Source organism: Cydia splendana, chromosome Z (genome assembly GCF_910591565.1).
Source record: "Cydia splendana chromosome Z, ilCydSple1.2, whole genome shotgun sequence".
Classification (NCBI taxonomy): Eukaryota; Metazoa; Arthropoda; class Insecta; order Lepidoptera; family Tortricidae; genus Cydia; species Cydia splendana.
In genome coordinates this window covers 4,979,280-5,002,975 of record NC_085987.1, presented here as the reverse complement: position 1 = coordinate 5,002,975, position 23,696 = coordinate 4,979,280, and the positions used below count along the sequence as shown (strand labels likewise).

Sequence of the window (23,696 nt, the reverse complement as noted above, 5' to 3'; positions counted from 1 at the left end):
GTAATGGAATACTGGGCCTAAAACGGTCATAAGCGCCTTGGTTTGTGTTTGAAGTTACGCTGTTTTTTTTTATTAGCCTATTTTGTGTCCCACTGCTGGGCAAAGGCTACGCTGTTTTACTATTTATAAAATTAAAGGTACCTAAGTACTTAGAAACGGAGGCTCATAACCACTCACATGCTTTTGGTAACTGTAGCTACCAGCTGTCACCCTTATTTTATAATAACAGAGGTCACTGAAAAATATCAATCATGTCAGTGGAAAAGTAGTAGAAGTGTAATAACTTATTACTAATACTAATAAGCGCTAACAAGGCGATGCGCTTTCTAACCCAAGTAACACACAAGCAGGATAATAGAGTAAAATTATCATCTTATTCAAATTAAGATTGTATAAATTTTGTGTATAAGCGGTGGAAATTACTAAATTCGGAATAAGAAAATATGTGGGCCTAGTGGGGCCTATATACCAATAAATGCTGAATAAGTTTTGCATAGTATCGGTTTTGCATATTAAAGCTGAATAATACTTATTTCTTACACAGTTAGTCAGACATTATTCAGCTTAAAGCATTTGTGGTTACTAAAAGCTGCTTAATAGCAGCATTAGCAGCAATTAGCTGTATATATTTTGTGTCGTGAGATATTAAACAGACAATATTAAGAAAAATGTGATAGTGGCTACTAAATGCTGAAAAGAAGCGTCGGTGAAGGCTTTCAACTATATAAAAGCGGTTGCAGTTTCTGCTTTAATGCTAGTTTTTGAATAAAGGTGGACGCTATTACTGGAAGCTGTAATGAAATCCACATATTATTTGTTATTCAGTAGCTGCATATATGGGTTAGTTATGGCTTTTATAGACATAACGTCTGAATAATAAATACTAAAACAACACTTATACTTAAGTTATAGCGATTTTAGTACACATATACTATCTTTTCTTGCTAAAAGCTGCAAAATGAACGCAATGAGCAGCGCTATTCAAACTACTGCTTAGTATCAACAAATGCGCGGTGGAGAGGGTTCCGTAGCTTTATAAGTTTATACACGGTCAACAGTGCTACTTGAGCCTGTTTGCTTTGAGCTTGAGCGTGTTTTTATTTTATTTTGAACGCATCTTGCGTATTTATTCTTTAATCCAACCATTATTTAAAAAAACGAGGTTTAGTTTTCTTAACAATTCTCTTCGATTGGTTATTTTACACAAGATGCATTGTCGTTTTAATGACGTAAAACAATTGCTAGCTACCATCGTAAACACTGTTAACTGACCATTTGCATACCTTACTGCAACGAGATAAAGTTTACCAATGGCCATTTAAGGTTGTTGCTAGTTGGCAAACAAGGTGGCAAATGCTAGTTATTGATATTGTTGCATTAAAAACTTGTAGACTCGACTGGGTATGAGAAAAATTAAATAATCACCCCCATAAAAATATAGCGAAATCGATCAATCGATTTTGAACAGACTGTTTTTAGGTTTCAAGTGGGTCTACTCATACCCATCCCACACTATACTCGTACTCATACCTAAACAATACTGCCCATACCAAACTATACTTGTACTCATACCCGTGATACCCGCTACTAATATACCCGCACCTTCGCACCTATACCATATTCATATTCATACCATACTCGTAACCACACCATACTCATACTATACACATCTTCGTACTCACTTCGTACATCTTTGCGTATACCTTTACCTACTACATATTTGTCGGAACTGATAACGGAAAAAATAACTGTGTAGTCTGCCGTGCCCCCAGATTTATCATATAACTTAAATATTACATCGCGTTTATAATATTAGTAGGAAGTAGGATTGAATATTGCCCGTGTTACATACCTATAATGTTTCTCATCAAACTAGTGAGGATCGATGTGGTTTTTACCATTTGTGTATAGAACCCTAATATGCTTTAAGATTGCGAAAACAATTACTATTATACTGATGTTATTCAAAACTTGTTGTTCTAAAACCATTATTATCTAACATGTAGCTTAGTAACGCGAATAATGTGAATGCCTATTCAGAAATTTAGCACATAATAGCTGTGGCAGCAGCTTATATTCAGCACAGTCGGACGCCATTACGGTTGCTCATATTCTAACATCTAAAATTAAATAAGAATTTAAAATGAACTGAAAAACTTATTTATATTCATTTATAAAACTAGTTTTATCGTAGCATAACTTGTTAAAGTACATTTTCTATCACTAAAACATCTAAACACCGCAAAAAAATTACAAATTTAAAAGTGGAGTACTACATTTTCTATATTTACTTTCTAAATAGTGCATTATTTACGCGGCGCTTTAAAATTTTAAATAAAATGTATATATATATTAACAGTAACGTCGCATGCGCAATGAAATTGATGTTATGTAAACATCAAATCAACATATGGGTAATGTCCTCCTTATTTTGTATTCACTTCAGACACTACACTTTGACACGAGTTCACAAATTAAAATGGAAGACAAATCATACACAAATAGCTGAATATATTTTCTGTAACAATGCACTTTAGAACCAAAAGCTGCATAACGTGTGACTAACTGAGTCATTCTATACAAAGCTGGGTAACTTTGGTTTAAAAGCGGTATAGAAGCTTTTGACAGCCTCTATACCAGTGTTATTCAGCGATTCAATGTGTGGGCACACACTTATACAGCTATTACATTACTGTTATTCAGTAATAAGCGGCGTGGGCTAGCCCACTTTGCGCCCAAACCTTCTGTATAACGTCTGTATAAGCGCTTATACAGACGTTATACAGCTACCTTATTCAGCATACAGTACGGAATGCTCTATTATTCAAACAATATTCAGCTACTTTTGTGTTACTTGGGAAGTGCAAACTTGGAGTTTGTTATCTAGTATGAAAAGAATAGATTGGCGTTGAGACTTCATGCACTATCACATCACACTATCGACTGAAATTAACACTAGGGGTTCTGTGTTGAATACTTTTTAGTACGAGTATGAGTTAAAGTTCAGTATGTCTTTTGACATTAATTAACGTCAATGCTGTGACTAATTCCGTCATAGGGCCTGTTCCGTCCACGAGCGTATATTTCTTGAAACTTTTTAGTTCCAGCGATAAGTAAGCAGCGATTGCTTTTGCAATCGCTGCTTATCGATGAAATACTATCGTTTTGCGAGACGTTTTTGACCCTTCTATCTATTTACTTTAAGACGTAAACTTAGATATTAAGTATATGTTTAATATTCTCCTTGCACTGGAATGCAAACAAATTGCATAGGGAGCAAGCAGGGCGTGGAAAGATTATCGATTGATAACGATGTTTGTATCAAACAAATGTACATAATACCTACTACATACTCGTATCTGGCCTATTACACATTAAAATAAATTTTCAAAACTTCTTTATCAAGACGATTAGCACCTGGTTGCAGTTCATTTATGCGAAGAAGGCACTATCAGTAAGGATGGCATAAATACGACTAATATTGACATTCTTAAGTTTCATTCCAAATTTTATGTCATGTCATGTTGTTCCAAACCTGAACGCCACTAAATAAAGGTTGTAGTACACTACACTAACAAGCTCGACACCAGACCAGCGCTGCCTCAACGTATTATATCCGCTCGCCGTCAATTAGACGACTACGACACGGTGTCAATCTGGTGCAGAACTTTTTAGTGTGCTTTTATATACCTTTAGGCCTTAGACCTTAAAGAGTTAGTGCGGAAGTGATTATGTGTGGTGATAGCGTATTGTCTTATATGTTTCATATTGTACTTCAGGTGGCCTGTGTTTGTATTATAAGCACACAGGGCGCGGTAGAATTATCGTATATAACATCGATAACGATTGTTTGATCAAATTCATTGAGTGCGCAATAATAAAGTAGATATTATACAAAGAAAAAACCGGCCAAGTGCGAGTCGGACTCGCGCACGAAGGGTTCCGTACCATTACGCAAAAAACGGCAAAAAAATCACGTTTGCTGTATGGGACTTAAATATTTTATTTTGTTTTTAGTATTTGTTGTTATAGCGGCAACAGAAATACATCATCTGTGAAAAATTCAACACTCTAGCTATTACGGTTCATCAGTTAGGTATATACAGCCTGGTGACAGACGGACAGTGGAGTCTTAGTAATAGAGTCCCATTTTTACCCTTTGGGTACGGAACCCTAAAGTACAGTAAAGTAAAGCCTCGAGTACCGGAGGCCCGGTTACGACCCGGCGTCTTGAGCTTGTAACGCCATTACCTCCAGGCCGTGACTGGGGCCGGTAAATATTAAATTATATTTCGAAAACAAATATATAAGCGTTTTATAAGCGCTCGGTATGTATTTCTATGTTTACCGATAATGTAATAACATACTAAGTAATATTAGGTCCTTACCTATGAAATTGGCGTTTTTGTTCATAGATATAAGTCTGATCCTAGTTTTTTTTTTTTTTACAAAAGTACATACACAATTACAATAAAACTACAATATGATTTCGCCAAACTGCTTGACAGCAATTAATTGTTATTTTTTATTGTTAAGTGTTCAGAATTAAGCCTTGAAAATAGGTCTTTTCATGTGCTGTCGGTTCGAGTATTAAAATTACTTATATTTTTCTAATGGTACCAATTTTCAAGAAATGGAGATATTGAAAACATACCTTAAAGGTGTCAAAAATTACTGGAAAAATTTTGTTTGGTTTGAATTAGCCATCAAAAAAATATCCGCAAAATTAATTGTATGGAAATTCGTGTTTCGTTGAAATTCTCCGAACAAAACGCCAATTTCATAGGTAATGACCTAATATCAACTAACCATGTACATTAATAGTTAAAAAAAACTTATTCAGGGCACGAACGCGACAGCGTTCAGTACGGATCAAATGTGCCATTCTCAACCAAAAGGGTGCTAGGTACTTATTGTCGGTTGTCAATAAGGCGCTATTTCCGACAACCGACAATGTGGTACCTTTTGGTTGAAAACGTCACAAATGATGGCTAATAATGATACTACATCCAGTATGTACGATGTATGTTCACTGAAAACGAATGGTTTCGGTGAAATCAATGATAAACATCGGAATAGTTTTCAGTATCTGGTTAATATGTAGCAGATTCTGGTCCTATGGCCATTAAACTGCCTTTCTACTACTACTTTAAGTTGAATAGAGTTAGACCGAGAAAAGTCTGCAGCGATTTTGATGGCACACGCAGTGCAAGTGTTACTTCTATGAAATTATGACGTATAAACAACACTTGCACTACGTGTACTATCAAAATCGCTGCAGACTTTTCTTGGTCTAACTCTAGGCTTGACTAAAAAGGCTGCCTTTCCACTGGGGCAGAGGTAAGCGGAGATGAGAGGAGAGGAGACGCGCGGGAATCACCCAATATTGGTTGTAATCCAAGCGGAGCGGAGGTGTGGGTTTACAACCAATGGTTCATTCCAGTCCGTCTCCTCTATCACCTCTCTATCAATGGTCTCGTTTGATTCGTACTGAAAAATAATGAAAGCGACAAGACCTTAAGCCTAGTGTCTAGCAATGATTACAAATTGATAAAAACTAAACGCACCTTATCTAAAATTTGCGAATATCTCCCATGAGTCATGGCTGTCACGCAAATCTGCATTCTATAGCCGAAATCAAACTAATCACTTAAATTAATCGTTAATAATATCACAGTTAACACACGACTTGGCGCTATGGCAATGAAAATAGAATATTTAATAATAATGGTCCTTCTGTGATTCATTGCGTTTGATTTTCACAAATGACATATGTTGTTTAGTCCTTCCATTGAACCAGGTTTAACCAAATTAAACTTTAGCATCTTAGTTATAAGGCGGTAATTTCAATAAATCCAGCAGCCAGGAATTCGTCACTTATGCCCCTTTGGTAGCAAGAGCTGAACGATTGGCGGTTATCCTCAACACTGACGCATTTGTAATAAATTTAACGGTAATAAATTGACATATGTGCGTTTGATATTCGAACGCTCTTACGACATTCTTCAATACTATTGATGACACAGTGAACTGACCCATAGTGGACCTTATTACAATGTATTAAAGTTCTACAATGGCTAATTTTGTGTTTCTTCAATTCTGCGGGAGTGTTGTCTTGACAAATTCGGTCGGGCCGTATATGGGTAAAGTTAGTAGTGGGTGTGTGACTTCCGAATATGGTGGCGTTATAGCGTTAGTTGCAGTGACCGATAACAATATTGTTGTAACTTTGTCGTTGAAGGGTGCAATAACAATCAGGACAAGCAATGACGCACGTGATGCCCTTTTTAGTCGATTATGGCAGAAGGGAGAATGATTTAAAAAAAAATCTTACTTATTACATAAATATTACAGCTTATAGCATGTGTCACTTTCTCAGATTAAGAAACTTAAGAATCTAACTAAATCTCAAGAAATAGATTTTCTAGTCGATTCAGCCGTGGAAAAAATATAAGTACCCAAACATATCTACTTCAAAATGCTTCCAGTCCATTGGATAAAAATTACTCCGCATTACAATTAAAATATATTGTGCAAAATTTAATAACAAAAGTTATCATGTTTACCTACCTTCCCGCTCCGAGCCACAACCGCCATCTTTAAAAATCTCTCACACCCTCAAGCCTAAACGCACCATCACTTAAAATTAAAGAAATCACAAACTCATCTAAAGACGAACCAGTCTAATTTCCAACGGAACTTCTAATATCGACTTTAATAATTCCACCACTAGGGTCATTATTGAGTACTTGCATAAAGAATAGGTGACAATTGCACTGACACCTGAACGGCGGTCCGACGCATACAAAGCGGGCTCCTTAACTGAGTAATTTTATTCGCTTAATGGAACAAGCAATGAACACGTCACAATACGTAGGATCGTAATTGGCTCAAACGGTGGCCTCTGGTAACGAAGTTTAATGGACTATCAACTTAGCTGGACATTGGTAGGTCTTATGTCTTGGCAATTAAGGTACATATATGAAAGGCCCGTTAAGACGAGGTTCGCGTTGGTCCGAAATCAAAACAACGGGTCGGGTTATGATTATGACATGCTGAAGAAAACGCAGTGAATACATGATACTAGTGCCCGCCTTCCACAGCGAGTGGAACGGGCTCCGTACGGAGCCCATTTAACTCGCAATGGCGAACTGCATGGATGTGCTATTGTGCTTCCACTGAATAAGGGTTAGCGGAGCCACAGTATAATAAAGAATACTAACGTACAGTATGGACACTCCCTGCCTCCCGTTGAAAGTGCCGCCCACCCGCTCTCGGTTACCTCACAGTTACCGGCTGGCAAGGACGCGACGACGAGGTGCGCAGAGCGGAGGCCACGTAAAATATTCAAATATTAAACAAATATTTACAAAACCTATCAGATCACACTGAAAACAACACAATATCTATATGAACAAAAAATCATGTTTTCAACTTACGTAATATTTTGGTGGCCTGAATTTCCTTACAAAAATTTTGTTACTTCGTTTATACTGATTCAAAATAGGAAACTATTGTATAAATCGAGCTTAGATCCACCTTACAGCATAATACGATTCTTATTTCTTCCTAATTCGCGCAATGAGTTTTCAGTCATTGAGGTCATCGAACTTGACAACAAAATGGCGGGAACCCTAGCACGTCTTATCTCACTCACACAAGCATGGTACGCGTTCACCTACACGAGCTTAGACTGTGTGCGTAGAAACGCGTTTGTTTCATACATTTGATCGCCAGTGTCCGAGGTGTGCTAGCGGTAAGAGTTTTAGGCCAAGAAAGGTACGCTCGGCTAGTATGGCGGAATGGAAATAATTAGTAATAGCTGAAATTTTCGGTGTATGGGACAGATAATAAATCTAGTGATTACGTCGACACATAATCCAAATAAATATATTACATTTAGGTATTTAAAAAAAAATGTAAAAATATAAAAAATCACAGAAAGTTTGTAAAAAATATTAATAACATTTTTTAAATTTATACTCATAGAGAAATATTTGCTTTATGACATTAAGCATGAATCACACAAAAAATAATTCTGTATCCTACATTTAAAGTAAGTAACCTACGGTTATTATTACATTAAGTATATTTCCGTCCTCAAAAATGGTAATAGGCTATTTTTTCTCTCATAATTTCCAAATTACAATAAGTACAAGCGTTGCAATTTAATCGTACACTAAATAATACCGTATGGGAGGTTTTATGGGGTTGTGCATTAATTGCCTGGTTAAAAATGGTAATAGATCAATATCATATGGGATTTTTATTATGAGTTCTCCTTCATCGAATACTGTAAAAATCGGCTTGAAATATGATTCGTAACACAAAAAACCATCAAAAACGTTATCGTTGCTTTAAAGTTACCGCGCACGAGCCAGCGAGCTAACGCGATTGGTCGTTGCATGGAGCGGGGCGACGGAACGATGAAACTTCCATCGCCCCGAGCGCGAATATTTAAAAAAGTATTTAGTATATTTACTATTTACTCGGTCAAAACATATGTACCAGTGAACGTAAAAAATATGGGAGACTAGATTCGAACTAATTATCAGCTTTAATCTGGGCAAGAGTGCTGTAAATAAGAAAGTAAATTTTACGTAATTGCAGGCTTTCCGTCTTTGCGTGCACGTTAAATTTAATACAATAATAGGCCAATTATATAGGGCTATTATACTGACACACACCCAATTTGATAGCAGAAAAAGACGCAAAATTAAAATTTTCTTAGGGAAATCAAATCTTCGCGCCTATAAGTTTAAACTTTAGGTTTCAATAGCGGTCATTTAAGTACCACCCCTCACCACTAAAATGTAATTATCAAAAACGACAGTTGCTAATGTTCCCCAAAGTAAGCATTTCTAGTCAATGCTGCAATACAGTGGTACCGGGCACCTTGCGACGCAAGGCCGAGCAGGAATCGCAAACCTTAAAATATTTGCACTAATTAATAGAGTTAGGATTTTGTTAGTACTCTTTAATTGAATAGCAAAAAATATAAGTTATGCATTAGAAATACCGTTTTTATTCGATTTTTAATTAAGTAATTATTGTTAAACTTATTTTTACCGTGTGGTGTCGGTTAAAATTTCACTAGTAACATCATTTGGCGACTAGGGCAATAAAAGTCGACACCACAACCAACAAATTAACAAGCAACAATAACCAACAAATTAACAAACAACAAAAATTTGCAGTAATATTCCAAAACTCGACTGAACGCAAGCGCACCGAACCGTGTCGCTCCCCTGACGCGACTCAGTGTCATAAAACGTAAGGCCGTGGTATTAACGACAGCGGATAGCTGAGCGGCGAGCGGTGACTGCAGGCGGCAATAAGGTGTTCAGTTAATGTTTTTATAATTTGAAATGACTTCGTTTCCATGTAGAAATAACCAAACAGACTTTAGAAGCATTTAATATTTTATTTGTGGCCGTATAAATTATGTTTTATTGGTAAATTAACTACAATTATTCATATTTGTGGATAAAACAATATACATACTATAATTAATACTAAATTAACATTAAATAAATACATTATTTATGACATAAAAATACATTGCGCGTATTTAACTACTTAGCACTGTTTAATTACGATACTTGCAAGCAAGTAGTAAAGTATATGGCTCCATCCTATCCTGTACCACGATATACAAGCGATAACATTTTTGCGACAGTTTTGTATAGATAATGGATTTGTCGCTAGAAAATTACGATATCGAGATAAAAGTCAGGTCTCTGAGCGCTATTGAAACCTAACGCTATACATGTTTTAAATTTGCCGCGCTTTTTCTAGTCAAGCTAAATGTGTTTCACTATAGAATAGTAATCGAATTGGTTCAGATTTAACGTTTAATGCATATAAATAACATAATTAGTAAATAACATAATTTTGGACTAAGTACATTATACATACCTACATGACATCAGGCTATGCTTTGGCGCACCGTGACCCTGAACGGCGCGGTAATGTGTTACGGCTGTTAAGTGAAGTCCAGACGGGATGATCAAATCGACCGATTTGATCAGAAATGAAATTAGGGTCAATCTCCAAATTAAGCAACAATTAAACAACTGTACCGATATTTGGAACCTCAGAATAATATACCCGGCCGGATACCGGATAGTAACTTTGCTTGATTTCAGAGTAAACAAATGGGATTTAAGAAACAGTCACGGTCATATTGTACATTACTCGTTTATTATTTCAAAACAATTTAAACATCCACTCACTTGCACGCGTAGGTACCTACTCATTTCGAACATAGAAATGAGTCCGCGCCAATGTTCACCACGAAACAGGTTGAAACCTGCACAATGCGCACCTAAAAACCGAAATGTAGGTATTGTTAAATTTAGTTTGTAGTTAATTAGTTTTTTGGTGTAAGTGTATGAACCAAGGTCTGAAATAAATGATTTTTTATTTTTTTTATTGTTCCGCCGGCCGAAGATTCGGCGGTCGGATACCGAATATTTGGCCGACGGTCGGGCCGAATATCCGGTATCCGACCAAACAACTATCCATTGCATTTCTAATTGAGAGTGGCAACACTATCGTAGGTCGTATTGCCCTTTTCTAGCATATACGTCCCTCGCTCCTACACTCCCACCACACAGGCAGGTTGCTTTGTCAGTTATACAAGGCAAATTTTCAAGTCATTGGCATGCTGTTTTTCCATCTGGAAGGTCGTGAAGCTAAACTGCTGGTGAGTTTTTGAATTTGTACCTCAGTTTAGCTGACTATATTGAAATAGTTATTTATTTTACAAGGGGGCAAAGTTGTTGTTTAACCGCTCGTGCTAATATTGATACTTGAGCAAGTAAAACATTCGAAACATGGAATCTTGAGCGTTGCGAGGGTTTCAAAGCACGAGGGTTAAACAAAATTTGCCCCAAGTGAAACACAAAATGTTTCACCACACCAACCCGAAGCAAATATTAAATGTAAAAATATCATACAAAATCAAATACAAATGAATTTTATTAAATATTTATGATTTAAAAGTCAATTCTACCAGCAAACATAAGAAAACAACTCAAAATTTGCATTTGATTCCTTTGCCTCACTTGTGAATAAAATGAAACTTTGCTCTCAGTCTTTGAAGTGCAAAGTAAGCCTTTCCGAGCTGGTGTGAAATAAATAATTAAATTTTTCACGCCACTGTTCGGAAATGTGGCAATAGATGGTCTAAAACCAAGCTGGAAAGTAGGCAATAGCTGTAGCACTTGAACCACCACTACTACACTCGCGTGCAAAAGTATTGCATCACTTTGCATTTTTTCGTCCGCACCCAATATCTTTGTAATTCTATACCCGATTCTGAAAATTTTGGTATCAACTGAAAGCTTATAATGTAACGCATTAGAAAAATGGTAAATTCAATGAAATTTCAATTCTGAAGACTATTATAAATCATAAAACTGAAAGTAGTCGCATAATGCTCCAAAAATAAATCCGGAAACTTGAGAATAAAAGTCATTTTTTTAATACAATATCGTTTATTATTATTAAATTAATACTTGGTATTGCCACCTACAGGCCTCCTTTCACAAACCAAGTGGTTTTTCATAGACGTAATTAATTTTCTAATGTGATCATGAGGAATAGCGTCCCACTCCTCCAGCAAGGCTCCCTTCAACTCCTCAACATTGACCAGGGCAGGAATCCGCTTTCGAACCCTCCTTTTTAGGTAGTCCCACACGTGTTCAATGGGGTTAAGGTCCGGGCTCATCGCTGGCCAGTCCATTGTGTCGATGCCCACTTCGAGAAGGTAGGCTGCGGTGGCCCTAGCGGTATGACATGGGACATTATCCTGCATTAGGATGAACCCCTCATCAAAAATACCGGCATAAGGAACAACATGTTCCTCCAGGATATCAGTGATGTACTTGGCAGCGGTCAATCCACTGTCACGGCCCCCGCCAGGCACGAAAACCAGTTCTGTCCGCCCGTCGTAGGAAATGCCGCCCCAGAACATTACGGATCCACCGCCATAGGCGACCCTTTCGGAGAAGAAACATTGAGCGAACTGTTCTTCTGGCCTTCTGTAGACTCTTCCTTTTCGGTCACATCCATTCAAACACATTCTGCACTCTTTCAAGAAGAGAACTGGGGTTCATTGCTCAATGGTCCAGTCCTTGTGATTTTCAGTAAACTCTCTTTAGGCTGTACGGTGTCGCGCCAGCAATCTGGGCACCGCTGCGGGCTTCCTGGGTGTCAAGTTCGCTTTCTTAAGTCTTCTTCTTATTGTCTACTCACTGGCAGCCACTCCTCGTACCTCACGCAGACGCTGCTGGATGGCAATGCTGGTCTGGTGTCGATCTCGGAGAGATGTTGTGACAAAGAAGCGGTCGTCCCTCTCTGATGTACACTCTCTGCGGCCGCTTCTTGGTCTTGAAGTAAAGGATCCAGTCCCCTGGAACCTCTGGTAAACTCTGCAAACTGCAGATTGGCTTAAATTCAGCTCGGCAGCTACTGAACGTTGGCTACGCCCCGCTTGCAGGGGCTGGATGATTTGGCGGACTTCAGCTTCAGTGGTTTCCATTTTTCCAGGTCTTTTTCACGGGAAAATACGCGGAGATATGTAACGATCGACTTCTGATAAGTGACTGATAACAACCCCTTCTCTACCCCCGTTTTATAAGGGTCAAGGGTAACGCAACTCGTGCGCGTGATAACGTGAAACCGCTCACAAATCGGGAAAATGCCGATAATTTGAAAAATACTGGGCCGATTTCCATGTTTTTTTACTTTTCGTAAAGCTAAAACTTCAAGGAACATGATTACATTAAAATAATTTAGAGAAATTAACCAGTTTACAAATATATTGGATGCGGACGAAAAAATGCAAAGTGATGCAATACTTTTGCACGCGAGTGTATAATGTTTCATTATTATCATCATCTGTCATTGGTGACAGTTCGCTACAGCAATGAGTATAATTTAAAACATAAAAATCAATAAAAGGTCTTTTTAAGCGCAACTTTTTCCTTCCAAAATAAATTTAGGTTATTTATAGGACCAATTTCTTGTTTAAAAAAAAACGAAATGTCAAACTATTCATTCATTCAGTCAGTTCATTCGATTCACGCTTAAGGCGTTTTTTACTTTTGTAGCTGTTTGTGGTTTTTTTAGCAAAAACGCTTCTAAGTTTAGAGTCCGTTTGAAGCAAACAACATAAAAACGCCTCTTAAATGTGATAAAAAAGAAAAAAGGCGGGATCGGAAAATTCTCACTGAATTGGATAGTACTATAAAATATAAGAAACACGTATCTACGCTCGCTATAAAAATGAGTTCTTCTAGTGAAGAAAATGATATTCTTACGCTGACGCCTACCGAAATTCAAGAGACAGCACAGGCAGTGGCTAGTAATTTGCTACCAGAGAAATCGCGGGCTAGTACTTATAGTTATCCAAATGTTTCCTTATTTCCTCGCAGTAGTCGTGAAAAGCACTATGTAATGCCTCGGCCGGAAACGCTAAAGATGGAGTCGTATTATTCGAGGGCCTCCACCAACGTGTCGGCCCTCAAACTCACTCGTCCATCTTTTAGCGGTTTTCCGTCCTCTCCTACAATGTACTATAGTTGTCCGTTAAATTATCTAGCAAATAAAAACGATCCGGAATAGTGATGTGAAAGTGCAAGAGGATATTAGAAAGAGAGATGCCTAAGAGTAGCATACCATAATGAATACATGTGTCTTAGCTTTATATTGTATTGTTATAAATAATGTTAAAAATGCTTTATGTTGTTAATGTGTTCCAAATTGTGCTGCTTTGGCATTAGCTGTAAGGTGCAATTTGTTATTTGAATTAATAAATAAATACAATAAATGTTAATTTTACAAAATGTACCTATCAAATTGTATACTTTACTAAATATCTCTCTCCTCACAGGTGTTACAATAAAGGGTGTACGTACTACATTATTAATTAAACACTCATAATATAATTATATTACATACACATAATAAGTATATCATAGGATATGTATAATCACATTGGTTTGGCGTCTTCCCACCACCAGGCGATAACAAACATGTTTCAATATTATTCTTAGGTTCCGAATATCGGTACAGCTGTTTAATGACAGCATTTACACAAAAATAAAACGCTAATTAAATAACTTATCATATTCGGAACTACAGATGCAACGGATAGTTGTTTGGCCGCATACAGGATACGGGAGGTACGGCCTGACCATAGGCCGAATATTCAGTATTCAGCCGCCGAATATTCGGCCGGCGGAAATATTCAGGTTTTTCAGGTGCGCATTGTGGAAGTTTTGGCCTGTTTCGTAATGAACTTTCGCGCGGTATATAGGTCTATCACTAGGTACGAAATTAGTGCGCGAGCTAGTGAATGGAACGTTTAAATTGTTTTAAAATAATAATCGAGTACGATTATATTCCGATATCAAGCATAGTTATTTAGTACCCTTATTTTAGTATCCGGTATCCGTCCGGATATTAAAATAAGGGCGAGATAGGATACCGGATAGTAACCGAATATCCGGTGCATCTCTATTCGGAACCTAAATTTTTAATCCTGCATGGTGCAAATATGTATAATATTGAGACAATGACTTGAAAATTTGTCTTGTATAACTGACAAAGCAACCTGCCTGTGTGGTAGGAGTGTGGGGTAGAGAGGGAGGTATATGCTAGAAAAAGACAATACGACCTAGGGGCTGTCCATACATGACGTCATCTATTTTTGACGATTTTTGTCGCCCCCCCCCCCCCATAAAATCATCAAAAAATCATGCTTCGAATGACACCGTTTCCACCTGCGTCATGCTACCATCATCCGATGTCCAGACCCCCCCCCCCCAAATTTGAAATGACTTAAATTTATGAATAGCCCCCTACGACAGTGTTGCCACTCTCAACATTATTTATTCTTAGGTTCCGAATATGGTAAGTTATTTAATTAGCGTTTTATTTTTGTGTAAAACGCTGTCATTTTAAAGCCGTACTTTTCGCCTTATTGCAAAGGAGTAAGGTGCAAAAGTGTAAACATATATTTCACGTCGACTCTTATTATACTATGTTATACTTATTATGGAACTTACTATGTTATACTTATTATGGAACGTAAACTATGAATTGAAAGAGCACGAAATAGTCAATATAATACGTTTGTTGAAAAAAAAGTCTACAGACGCTTAGGCGCGAAGGGTTATTGTCTCATAGAAAATTTGAATTTCGCGCCTTTTTCTACTGACAAAGTTGTTGGATAGACGTTAATATCAAATTAAAGAGTGGGCCTACACACTTCGCTGTGACAGAATGTGAAAGTGTCACCAAAACTGTCAAATGACTACGATAATAAGTATTCCTTTTATAATGCCACTCCACACTATGCCATTCTGAAATTAAATAAGAACGATAGATAGTCATGCGCAATTTTTATTTTTGTAGTGGGTCATAATTGACGTATATAATTACGAATATAATTTGAACATCAACCAATAATATTGGATATGATATCAGTTATTTTTAATCAGCTATCATTCACGCGCGCGTTCATTTTGCTCAGACTTGGCCGCACAAATATTTGGTGCGAGCGAGACGCCCGCGCACGTTCGAATTGGCCTGTCACTTGTAGCAACTTGTAGGTAAGTACATACTTACCTACATACTATCCACGCGTCCTTGGCACGAACTCCCGCCACCGCCCGCATTGAAACTGTCCCCGCGCGCCGCAAGGAAATGTAATCCTTAGCATTAGCGCAAAGAGTTCAAATTTGGTAGTTTCATTTAGCGAATTTGATAAAATGCACATATTTATTACATTGACCATATTTTTGTGTGATTATGTATTGAATATCACTTTGAACGTTATCAGAACAAAGTCTGCAAGAAATTATATCTATAACCATTTTTTCTAGCATGTTTAAGGCGTAAATATATATACAAGTGTTACAAATCATATTGATGTCGGATTCTCGGATAAATAGCTTAATGAGGTAGTTTTATGGTAATTCAATCAAAGACCTAATTATTACTTTTTTTTTATATCAAGTTACGACGTATATCCGTGAGGCCCCGCCATTTATTGAATTAGTTATTTTCCGTGTTAATATTTTGACTGATTCCATTGTCGACTCATTATAAATATTATTTTCGTCACGTTTACGAACTAAAAATACTATTACTATTTTTAACAAACAAGAACGGCTCTTTTTTCTAACTATTTTTTTTTACCTACTTCCGGACAGAAAGTTTTTTGGATTCGAAAATAAAGTATCTTAAAATGATCTAAAGAACAGGAATAAAAAAAAATTGCCTATTACTAATTAATGTTTAACGTAAGCGTATCTTTACTGGAGTATTTGCGGAGTTTAAATGCGGAGGTTGCGGGTTCATATCCCAGCTCCAAACCAATGAAGGTTCAAAGAGTCACGAAAGTGTTCGCAGTCGAGCGAATGCCGTGCGGACCGGGCACTCCTCGTAACACACTAGTAACACTGACTTTCGTACGAGTTACTGTTCCAACGCGAGCGAGTTAACGAAGCGGACTGAGCGAGTAAAAATGGGTCCGCTGTGTCATGGCGTCGTACGCTAGTATGGAAAATAAGTTGAACAAATTGAAGTAGCAATATTCTTGGGCGTTTGATTGACTCTAATCTATTACACGCAATTACAGGAGTTGAATAATTCACTTGGTTCAGGTTGTTTTGCTTTGAGAAGCTTACGGGAAGAAACAAAGATTGAACAGCTTAAGGCGGTCTACTACGCCGTCAAAGAATCTAATTTGCGTTATGGCATTATAATTGGGGTAACAGTTTTCAATATAATACGAAAAGCCCTTTTACAGTACATATGGTCCTATTTTCCCGCACTCCCTTCGGTCGTGGGCTCTTTTCCGCACTTGTATCGTAAATAACTATTATAATGCAGGAAAGAGCTGTGCGAATTATAGTCTGAATACCACAATGGGAATCATGCAGGGAGCACTGGTGGTAGAGGTACAGATGGTGCTTCAGTCGACTACAAAGAGAAGTCTAGAGTTCTGTTCCTAAAACTCTTATGCCACTGAACTATATTCGCATAAATAAATAGTCATAACTAAATGATTTTATAGGCCATAAAATTATATCGCACCAATCAGAACAATCGGTTTACGGCACAGGTAACTACTCGTAGACCTGGCAATTAACTTAACTACTTACTTACTTATCGCATAATACAATTATTTCTTTAAAAAAAGTATATAAATGAGCACTTTGGGTACTAAGTATAGAATTGCAAACCACATCATCATCAGAGCTCATTAGCATCGCTCGCAATAGGGTGTTTAAAAACAAATTTAATGATGTCGCGATTTTCAGATGAGAAGAGTATTATTTAGAATAAGAGGAATAAGAATAATAAAATACTATTTCTATGTCACTAAATCGCTTTCTTAACGTAGACAAACTTACCTATTCAGTGCGCGCAATCTGAATTCGGGATTCCATTCATTGTCAGTTACGACACCAGCTTTTAGTACCTACCTAATGTTGTTCAGCGTTACCTGGATCTCAATTCCTATGCTTAACAACTAGGTACTTGGATATCACTTGCGTAAAAAAATTTTTTTAAAAACAAAACTGAATACCTATGTGCACCTAGCTACACCTATACTTGAATATCACTCATGTAAAATACCTTTTAACAACACAAAACGCGCTCAATACACTAACGCCACGACTTTGAATAACGCCGGTCCACGTATCAAATGTACTGCAATATGTATTGCTAATAGTTCACGGCAACTGTAGGAACAATTAGGGCTGATTTAGAATGCGCGCGAACTCGCATGCGATTTTAGTTACATTGCAGACTGTTGGTTACGTCCAATTCAACTGACCGATCAAAAACCGCAATGTAATGAAACTCGCATGCGAGTTCTCGCATCGTCTTAATTAGCCCTTAGAGCAAAATGATGTCGCGCCCATCGCGTACTATTGCGAATTTCAGAACCGACTATTTCGGTAATGCACTTGTAAAGGGATAAGTACCCTCTAACCGGCCAAAAGCCCATAAAGGCCTTCTGTTGTACATATTTTGAATCTTTATTTATACAAATTGGAATTGTATTGTGGGCGGCTAGTGGACGCGAACAAAATACGAGAGTAATGTACAAATACACTTACATACCTATATATTTCTTTAATGGCAACAAAATTCCATTTTATTTTGTACAATACGAAACATTTAATTATTTTAGTACACACATAGACTCACATCCTAAACGCATACCGATCCGTCGCGTATAAAAATAAACTTTCCTATTATCTGAAAAATATCATTGAACAATCTATCTATCATTGAACCTACGTTCTGTCGCTGCAGTTTATAACTATATAAATACCCACGCAGCTCCAAAAGATCGTAAAACTATGAACTGTTAAAGGAATATACACCGTATTTAAAAGAAATACAGGAACGTTTCCATTCCGTTTCGTCGAGCGTGAATTTCAAGCGCCACCTTAGTTATAGTTATTGTGTACGTCGAGTCTGGATGCTTCAGTTATAAGTCTTAGAAACGTAAAGGTTCGGATAGTTAAAATTAAGTCGGTATAATATACCTCAACTAAATGTACCTACTAATGGCAACACTCTTGACTTAAGCTTGGTACAAGGGAAGGCCCGATTATCGTGAAATTTGTTAGCAGATTTGATAATTTAGATAAGGTCAATGCCGCCAATTCCGTCATACGGAAAATTCAGTCAACAAGCGTTTTTTTCTAAAACAGTACACAATTGGTAACCTCCTTGACAAAGCAGCGATTGCTGAAACTAAAATCACCTTGGACATTTTCGATTCAGTTTTTGGATTTTTTTCAAAATGGCAGAGCCATTGTGGTACGCGAGGTCCACATCTCACAGAGCCACTACTTACTCCGTACCACAGTGTATCGCCACCTTACGATTACATCTGTCCTCGTGAACGAGCACCCGATAGTCCAATCAAGGGGCGTTGTCATGTGAATAACAATTCCAGATAGCTGTTGCATTGCATCTAATGGTGGTCAGTTCTCTGAAGTCTAAATACACATTATATTAACTACATACCTACATTCATTACCTACTCGTACATTATATGTAAAAAGGTAGTAACCTGATTTCTGATTTATTGTGGCGATGTATATGGTCCGAGATCTGGTAGACATTTTCGAGTAGGTACTTGAGACGAGCTGAAAAATTGTCTGATACTTCTCCTAGACTATCATACCCTAACTCAGCACTGCATATATTCTTTAAGATTTTTTTTGGGCCCATGAAATGTTATTGACGCAATCTGTAATTTTTACAAGTAAATGTTAAGTATCTATAAGTAAATAAATAGTCATATAAAAATATACGTTGTGATCGAAAAAAAATCATTTCTTATATTCTTATGTTAACTATTGTTCACAGAAACCATTTATTTTACAATCTGTGTATGGTATGAATGATATGATCCATACGAGTATGTGGTTAGTTTTGAATTTTCATAACGCTGATGTGTAATGAATAATGTCGGGATATCGCCTCACCGGGGTGCATCAAAACGTAATTACACTTAATCAAACCGCGTTTATAATGGGATTGTGCGCATATGCCGTTTTAAATTACACGAAATGAATTGACAACAACAGAGTGTGCAGATAAATATGACAATATGTACTTATTTCAGTACAATGATGACCTTAAAGAACTCATAATATCATATGATATCGTCATCTGTCTGTATCATCACTTGATATACAAACAAAACTTATTAGGAAATTAATACAGTGAAACCTGGTTAAGTGGGACCTGGATAAGCGAGAAACTTCTATAACTGGGACTCATGGTGCGGTCCCGACACTTTAGCACTGAATTACCTCTGATAGTGAGATAAAACGAACCTCTATAACTGGGATTAGTTGTTGTGATTTTATAGTCACATTTACCTCTGTAATTGAGACAGAGAGTGTATTTTACTTCTTTTACTGAGATATTTATAAGATTACATTTTGCTAATTGTTTTTTAGAATTTTATAGGAATTGACCTCTGTATCTGAGATAACGTCAATCTATGACCTCTCTAACTTTATTGATCAATTTCCGTATTCTTACTAACTCTTAGTATATCCACAAATTCCGTATTTGCTTAATTGTGTCTAAACAACTACAAGTTTGATTTAATTACTTTATGTAGTTAAGACTATCGAAACGAAAGCTGAAATCTTGATAAGTAACACGAATAAACAAATTTTCATTTAATAAATTTCTAAGACGCAATGAAGTCCGTATTCCGTATCAAATTTTATTTTATTTTAAAATATCTAATATCATTCGGAGAATCATTCAAAATAAATTCAAAGAAATATTTAAACAGACTTCAAAAATATTTAGGGACAATGATTATTTTACCTTATTTTTTTTAAAGATAATTATAATTACAAAATACCTTTTTTACCACCTCTATAACTGAAATATACTCTATTCTCACCTCTAATAATGGAACCCTCTGTAAATGAGACAGAAATTTATTTGTACCTGGCTAACTAAGAGCCTGGGTAAGTGGAATACCTCTTTAAGTGAGATAAATCTGCTCGTCCCTTGAAGTGTCACTTATCCAGGTTTCACTGTATTAAATACGTGCATAACGACATTTGATAAGGTATCATTTGTTGAATAATGAATTGAAGACGTCATGGATTATAAGTTCTGTTGCGCTAACGGGACTTTCGAATCCCATTTTCATTACGGTCAAGTAATAGCAGAATTGGGAATGGGGGTATGCCATGTCCGCAGGAGAGAACAGAGTGCCTAGCCAAGATGACTATCGTACATCGAAAAATGCCAAACGATGGGAGCGGATTATTCGCTACATCAATATATGACCCCGCGGCACTATACTGATATTAGCAACACGATGAAGGAAAGTTCAAAATACTGATCTATTTATTATGCCAAGTATGGATGCTTGTTATTTACAAGTAAATAACATTTTTCTTGTACCACGTTGCCATGGTTACGCTAAAATACTTTATTACTGACTGATGGAGCTTCCACAACATTGACGCGTATACGTACATGACGTGCGCACATAGATACTCATACGATATCCGTAGTATGGCGTGTGCGGTGCGCCCAGTGCTAATTACCTACGTTTTGTATGTGTCCTTGAATTTCAATGTCACTAATTCTTTCATTCATTAATGTCTTTGGAATTAATACCCTATTTAGCTGTGACTGCAATCATTCACCAAAACTCTCCTGCCAACCTTATTTCTTTGCAAGATACTTCGCGAACTTTCAAGTAACTACACTCGCGTGCAAAAGTATTGCATCACTTTGCATTTTTTCGTCCGCATTCAATATATTTGTAAACTGGTTAATTTCGCTACATTATTTAAATGTAATCATGTTCCTTGAGGTTTCAGCTATACGAAAAGTAAAAAAACATGGAAATCGGCCCAGTATTTTTCAAATTATCGGCATTTTCCCGATTTGTGAGCGGTTTCACGTTATCACGCGCACGAGTTGCGCTACCCTTGACCCCTATAAAACGGGGGTAGAGAAGGGGTTGTTATCAGTCACGTATCAGAAGTCGATCGTTACATATTTCCGCGTATTTTCCCGTGAAGAAGACCTGAAAAAATGGAAACCACTGAAGCTGAAGTCCGCTCAATCGTCCAGCCCCTGCAAGCGGGGCGTAGCCAACGTTGAGTAGCTGCCAAGCTCAATTTAAGCCAATCTACAGTTTGCAGAGTTTACCAGAGGTTCCAGGGGACTGGATCATTTACTTAAAGACGCAAGAAGCAGCCGCAGAAAGTGTACATCAGAGAGGGACGACCGCTTCTTTGTCACAACATCTCTCCGAGATCGACACCATACAAGCATTGACATCCAGCAGCATCTGCGTGAGGTACGAGGAGTGGCTGCCAGTGAGTGGACAATAAGAAGAAGACTTAAGAAAGCGAACTTAACACTCAGGACGCCCGCAGCGGGGCCCATATTGCTGGCGCGACACCGTACAGCCTAAAGAGATTTTGCTGAAAATCACAAGGACTGGACCATTGAGCAATGAACCCCAGTTCTCTTCTTGACAGAGTACAGAATGTGCTTGAATGGATGTGACCGAAGAGGAAGAGTCTACAGAAGGCCAGAAGAACAGTTCGCTCAATGTTACGTCTCCGAAAGGGTCGCCTATGGCGGTGGATCCGTAATGTTCTGGGGCGGCATTTCCTACGACGGGCGGACACAGCTGGTTTTCGTGCCTGGCGGGGGCCGTGACAGTGGATTGACCGCTGCCAAGTACATCACTGATATCCTGGAGGAACATGTTGTTTCTTATGCCGGTATTTTTGATGAGGGGTTCATCCTAATGCAGGATAATGTCCCGTGTCATACCGCTAGGGCCACCGCAGCCTACCTTCTCGAAGTGGGCATCGACACCATGGACTGACCAGCGATGAGCCCGGACCTTAACCCCTTTGAACAGGTGTGGGACTACCTAAAAAGGAGGGTTCGGAAGCGGAATCCTGCCCTGGTTAATGTTGAGTAGCTGAAGGGGGCCTTGCTGGAGGAGTGTGACGCTATTCCTCATCATCATATTACAAAATTAATTAGGTCTATGAAAAACCACTTGGTTTGTGAAAGGAGGGCTGTGGGTGGCAATAACAAGTATTAATTTAATAATAATAATTGATATTGTATTAAAAAAATGACTTTTATTCTTAAGTTTCCTGATTTATTTTTGGAGCATTACGCGACTACTTTCAGTTTTCTGATTTTTTTTAGTCTTCAGATTCGAAATTTCGTTGCATTTACCATTTTCTAATGCGTTACATTATAAGCTTTCAGTTGATACCAACATTTTTAGAATCGGGTATAGAATTACAAAGATATTGGGTGCGGGCGAAAAAATGCAAAGTGATGCAATACTTTTGCACGCGAGTGTATGTCAATGGCTGAAAATAATTAATTGATCGCAAAAGCAGGTCATGTCACGGTCATGTCAATATTGATTGACAATTAAGAACGTCAAGAATAGAAATAAATGGATTTTTATGTAGTATTATACAGTCATACATTACTGTGTGTGTCATACACTAAAAGGTATGGCGGAATTTATCTTATCACACATTATACGAGTAGGTACAGTCGACTTCAAATATATGTTTACACTTTTGCACTTTACTCCTTTGTAATAAGGCGAAAAGTGTAAACATATCTTTGACGTCGACTGTACTCGTAAAGAGTTCACATAAAAACAAAAGAAAAATCAATTGGCTAAAATCACATATAGCGTGACATGTTTCGAATGGCTAGGACATTCATCTTCAGGTTTAAGTATTTCGTGTGTTTGTGTTAATTCTCGCGACATACATTGTCTGTCGTCGATTTAAATATTATTAAAAAAGATACACGGACTCCTCTTGGTGTCTTCCCAGTTGCATACTAAAGACAATGGCGGCCTCGAAGAACATATTTATTTTATACCAGGGGTGCGAAACTACTCCCTTCGGGCAAACTCGGCTCCGTTCGGCTCAGCATCGCTCCGAGCAATTATTAGGGTCGACACAACTTGACGTCCCTTTGCGTGCACGACCACAGATAAGATAATGGCTTGAATTCTGACAACCCTAAATAGCCGAAAAGGATAGTGCCATATATTAGAAAGGGACACCATGATTCCATCCAGAACCTGACTTCGGTTTTGTAGG

At 37.5% G+C, this 23,696-nt stretch overlaps 1 protein-coding gene and 1 long non-coding RNA gene across 6 annotated transcripts in view; one reads left to right on the top strand and one right to left on the bottom strand.

Annotated features, from left to right (window-relative positions):
• Positions 1–23,696, top strand: part of LOC134804314 (uncharacterized) — a 538,216-nt gene that overhangs the window by 308,346 nt on the left and 206,174 nt on the right. The gene's annotated exons all lie outside the window — the stretch shown is intronic.
• LOC134804270 (rab GTPase-activating protein 1-like) overlaps positions 1–23,696 on the bottom strand; it is a 111,507-nt gene that overhangs the window by 80,011 nt on the left and 7,800 nt on the right. The window lies entirely within an intron of this gene.